This window comes from Octodon degus, unplaced genomic scaffold, assembly GCF_000260255.1.
Source record: "Octodon degus isolate 3935 unplaced genomic scaffold, OctDeg1.0 scaffold00167, whole genome shotgun sequence".
In the NCBI taxonomy this organism is placed as follows: Eukaryota; Metazoa; Chordata; class Mammalia; order Rodentia; family Octodontidae; genus Octodon; species Octodon degus.
In genome coordinates this window covers 1,065,055-1,070,823 of record NW_004524743.1, presented here as the reverse complement: position 1 = coordinate 1,070,823, position 5,769 = coordinate 1,065,055, and the positions used below count along the sequence as shown (strand labels likewise).

At 41.0% G+C, this 5,769-nt stretch overlaps 1 pseudogene; it reads right to left on the bottom strand.

The window, feature by feature from the left end:
* Window positions 1-955: 955 nt before the first annotated feature.
* LOC101561472 lies at window positions 956-1,849 on the bottom strand (annotated as a pseudogene).
* Between the last annotated feature and the right edge of the window lie 3,920 nt (window positions 1,850-5,769).

Below are 5,769 nucleotides of genomic sequence, written 5' to 3'. Positions count from 1 at the left end.
AGACACCTACTGATAGTCAATGGCTGATTAATTGGTTCCTTAATGGATGATAACAAATACCAATGTCTTACTTGCATATATTTCCTCTCAAACAAATATATAAGGTCCTGATAACAACATGAGTCAGACTATGATTTCCAAAACACACATGTACCCCCAGTCACAATATTTTCAGGATAATGTCACAACAGTAAGAATTTCATCAATTTGTGGAAGACGTGAAGATATACTTGTCAACATGAAAGCTAGTCACACCATTTTTAACAAAAAGACTGGAGATCTGAATTTGCAGTAGACTTTATGCCAAAGTTGATAACTGGAAATGAATCAAAGTAGTTTATAGAACTAAAAATTTAATTGCCTGAGCTGCAATAACTCTCCAATAGATACATACCCTGAAATTCTTGACATTTCACAAATTCATGATCTTTTTTATCTCTAGAGAAGCATTTATTCATTATCAATTTTATTTGATTTCTCCGATCAAGAATCATTTTTTTTCTATTTTGCTTATTTTTCTGCAGCTGAACTGGGAATGTATAGGACCCCCCAACCCAATGAAATGATATTCTTAGAAATTAGATTCTCTGATTTTGTTGTCAGCCTGTTTCAAGGAAATCCATGTGTTCAATATGCTTGCTCGCAGCTTGGTCCACACCAAGTGGTTGTTTAATCCAAATATTTGATCAGCAAACCGAGCTGATCCTTCTGGAGAAAGTATGGCCAAATAGCCGAGACCACTGTGTAGTCTCAGAGAAGACCATACATCCTGAGCTTCCCAGTCTGACATGAGGGGAGGACAGCTGATAACTGGATATGCAGTGTTCCCAGACATCACTGTGCCTAAGCTATTGCTTCTGCCCACCACTGCCACGAACACAGTTGGAATCCCATCCTCTTCACACTCAGCTTTAGTCCTCAGAGTCTCACCTGGGCCTTTATGGGCAGATGTTACTCAAAGTTCACAGGGAATCCCATAATTTCCACAAACCTTCTTGATTTTTTCACAGTGACCAAGATCAGAAGTCGAGCCCATCAACACTACAACACTGCACTGGCTTTCTGATTTCAGAAGCAACTGTACTCTCTCTGCAACCCATTCAGAGTTCTTCTTTACCATCTGAAGCCCTTCAGGGGTTACTTCCTTGAGGTCATGGGAAGACTGTTTGTCTTTCTGCTGGCTTCAATCTCCTAATGGCCAGAGTCTCAAGGATTCATTATTAATAACATCAGCGAGAACAATTTCTTTGGTAGTTACATCAACACCAAATTCAATCTTCACATCGACCAGTAAATAGTTCTGGGGCAACCAAGATTTCTCCATTATTTCAAAAACAGCTTGTGTAGCATGAACCATGATATCCACTTCAGTTCAGCCTATCACAAGTCCAGGAAAGCAAACTTTTGCAACCATTAGCTGTTCCTCAGCCCACTGTGGATCATTATTAGCATCATCATTGAAAAATAGCTCCACTTTAGGTGGGAAAAACTTAAATCCTTCCTTCATGTCCAGATTTCTTTTGAGAAAAGAACCCATTGCTGTTCTTCTGCAAACCCACTCAGTTGGAGTCATTTCACACGGGCATGCAATGAAAGCTTTCTCTCCACATTTTCTGGGGAAAGCAGTTTTGATACCTGCTTCCTGTAACAACTGGAAAATGCGACGGGTAATCTTATTGGAGACGGCAGCTCTTCCTTCCAGATGATTCTTTCTAACTGTATTTCCAGATGTAATCTGGTCCTTAGACTGCAGGAGGACTTTTCCTGGGCTATGTAATAATTCACAGACTTCTTTTGTTTTACTCTCATACAGTTTTTTGCCAATGTCCAATACCTCTGCTGTCGCCATGATCCCGAATGGGCTGAAGCCAATGACCACACTGGAAAGAGACTGAAACCTGGAAAATAGCAGGCAGTGAGGTCCAAATTAATGATCTTGAAGGTATAAAATAAGTGGATCTGGAAATTGATATGTATTTCATGAGAAAAATAAAATTCTATTTAAAATGTATTGTAGAAATCCAGAGTGCTTAAAGAAGTCAGATTTGGAATCTAATTTTGACCATATTAATGACTTACTATGTGACTTTGGGAACATAATGTCTCTTGTCCTCTCTGAAGCTCCATTTCCTCATCCATGCAAAGAGGACTTGACCAAATGTGAGGGCCTTTCAGGTACATGTACTTGAGAATGTTAAACCATCCCCTTTCTGTTCTTCCCAGGTCATTGCCTTGAGTATGTGAATGTTCTTGAGAAAAGTCCCCTTGGTGGAAAAACACTATCTCTTGAGCTGAACATACTTAAAACTGTAAGGCTCTTCATTCATTTCTGGAGCCAATAGCATGTCCTATATGCATATTAGTAAAGATTCTTGTGTTTTCCAGTGACTGTAACAGAGCTGGATATTGCTTGGGAGAAACAAAAAGACTTATTGGCTCATGCAATCAAACCATGGGACAGGCAAGGACAACTAGAACAAAACATTCAAATAATTTATTGACAGTGCTCTTGTTCATAAATTAATGAATTCGGTCTCCATTCTCCATCTCCCTGTCCCCCCCCTCCTTCCCCACCTTCTCCTTCCTCTTTCTCTTCCTCTTCTTCTTCCTATCCATCACTTCTGTCTTCCTTCTCTGCCTCTCTGAGTGCCAGATTCATGGTCCTGGACTTTTCAACACAGCTGGATTCACATCATCTGGCCAATAGTCTACTCATAGCCCCAGAGCTGTTGCTAGAGAGGAATTTCTACTTACCTGTCCAAGTTCAAGCATTAAAAGCCCCTGGAAGGACTTTGATTGATCCAGCTCAGATCAGGTGCCCAGGAACTAATCACTGTGTCTGGTTACCACAGTTGTGTAAGAACACAGAAGTCATTTTCCAAAAGCATGTTTGGAGCAGAGAAAGGATCACTTCTTTGGGAAGGAAAGAAAAGCAGACTAGATAGTCACCACCCAGAGGTTTCATAGTTAGTAATGGAAGACTAGTGAGCACAACCTGCAGTGACAGCAGCAGGAGACAATATGGCATTTTTGTAATTGGGAGGGTCTTGGAAGAACAATTATTTTTGTGTCGAAACCAAGACTGGAAGTGTTGAGCATGTATTATCAGTCTCTTTTTTTATAATTCAGTTAAGGCCTGTGGTTTGGCAAAAACCATCCATTGTCTCTAATGTCACACAAGGAGTAAGCGACAGAAATTTCATCCCTTTTTATTGTTCATAACAATACTTGATACTTACATACTATGGCGTTTTCATCAAAGGATCTCGGAATACACAATGAGCAAGTATTAGTCAGTTTTCAGATGGGAAGTCAAAGGTGCTGAGAAGACAAAGCCAGGCGCCGTGAGCCTGCCTGGGATGGTGAGCTTCTGGAAAGTACCTTTTCTTACCCTAGCCTAGCCAGTGGGAGATCAAGCATGAAATACCCCCCAGTCAATACCTTATTCCATTCAGAAGGAAAGAAAAGAGAAAGGTTGAGCTATGGTGGAATCAGAGTTGCAAAATTTGGAAAAGAATGTCAAGGCTAGATGCAACTCTACTGGTACATCTTCTCTTTCTAGACTGTCACCCATCACGTGGGACCTTGGATCACCTGGAGCCTGGACACTGATTAGCTCACTAAGAAGCACATTTTTATTGTTGGAATTAATGTGTCCTTTAATTTGGAAGCTTAGTTCTCCAGGGCAGCTATTTGGGTTTTGGGTCTCTTGGTTTTGTTTCTTATTTGTTTTTCCATTCACCCCTAAGGACTGGTTCTGTGATTGGCATCCATTTAGTCTTAGGTGTGTAGAAAAGCAGAGAATTCATCAATTCAGCACCCACTAATGGAACTTGAGGTCAGAAGCCAGGTACTGTGTTAGGTGCTGGAGACAGAGCAATATTACCTGTTAAATTGCATCCCCTCCTTAAAGTATGTTGAATGTCAAGCACCCAGGAGAATGTATCCTTATGTGGAAATAAGGTGTTTAAAGCAATAACAAAGTTCTAGTGAGGTCATATGGTGAACCCTGACCCAATATGACAAATGCTCATATTAAAAGAAGTTAAAAAAAATAAAAGGAGAAGTTTAGATGTACAGGCAACACACACAAAGAGAACATCATGTAAATATGGAGGCATGGGTCAAGTGACTGTCTGCAAGCCAAGAAATACTAATGGTTGCCAAAAAGCAGGAGAAGCTAGGAGAACTGCAAGGAACATTTTTCAAAGAGCCCTGAAGAGGAACCAACCTTGTTAATACTTTGGCCCTGGCCTTCTGGATTCCAGAACTCTGACATACTACATTTCCATAGTCTAAACTGAAAATTCTGTGCTATTTTATTATGGTAGCTATAACAAACTAATACACACAGTGAATAAGGAAAATTGGGATTCTGACGTCATGTACTTCAGTGAGGAAGGGAGGTAACTGAGCACTTGCAAAGGAGTATGCTTTGCATCATGAGAGCCATAGGGTTTATGGGAACACATAGAGGGGACCTCAATTAATAGAGATGGACAGAAATGAGTACATAGAAAAAAATCCTAAAGGATGACTAGAAGTATGGCAGATCACAGTGTTGTTGGGGTAGGAAGTGAATTGTGAAAGGAGAAACTACACATGTCCAAATGGTAAGAGGTGAGAGAAAGTGCCACACACGTCAGGAACTGAAAATTCAGAAGATCGCTATGACTGAGCCCAGTGCCAAAAGGGCAGGAAAGTCAGAGATAAGGGTGTACACCTGGGGTCAAAGTTTGGAGAAGCTTGTTGATCGAGTTGGAGCCTGCTCAATAATTGTAAGAGCCATGGGAAAGCAACGAAACATTTCAAGCAGGGCAATCAAGATCACATTCACATTCTAAAAAGATGGGTGTGGCTGCAAGGTGGATTTCAGAGCACCTAGAAAGGCCACATTAGGAGGCTATTAGAGTAGTCCCTGAGAAATGATAATGTCTTGGGCCAAGGTAGGAGTCATGAAGGTAGAGATAGCTAGATGGATGAGATCAAAGGGATGCAAATATAAACTTGAATTAAAGCCAATAAGACTAACTCTTGGATTACACTAGGCAGTGAGGCAGCAATGGGAATGAAAGTAAGTATTAAGCATGGGGTGGTGAATAACTGCATGGAGAGTAGGTCATGTGGGGAGGAGATTTAGGAACAGTCCCCTTCTGGACATGGGCCCTGGAGGTCCATAAGCACCAAGGGAAGAACCTCTGTCATAGGCAGTGGGAGAACTGAGAGCTCTGAGAGAACAAGCAGACTAGATGACGTGAGTTACTTACTGATTTTGAAAGACGACTCTGTATCAGAGTAAAGCAATGGACCAGAAGTGAGAAATTAGAGGCCGAGAGCCATGTTCAGAAAGTGATTGCAATGTCACTGAAAAATCGTGACATCTGAAATAGAGCAGTGTCAGTGTTGTGGAGAAAAACAGGAAAGGGCTGGAAGCTCCTACAGAAGATGACAGAAATGAATGATAGTTTAGAAGGGGAAGTGATGAAAGAAGGAGTGTAAGATGATTGCTACGTTTTACTTAAGCACATAGAATGTACAGAAATAGCAAATTCAGAAGTAGATGTTGTCATGGGGAGATATGTTATGAGGGTGACAAGAACTCCAAACGGAGCAATCTTGCAAGGACTTGGAAAGACCTTTAGGGATCGCTTCTCTTCCTGAATCATCCCTGTCATCCTTTCTATTGCATTAAAACAATTTACATACAAGCATGTTGCTGTGATCTCTCTCTCTCTCTCTCTCTCTCTCTCTCTCTCTCTCTCTCTCTCT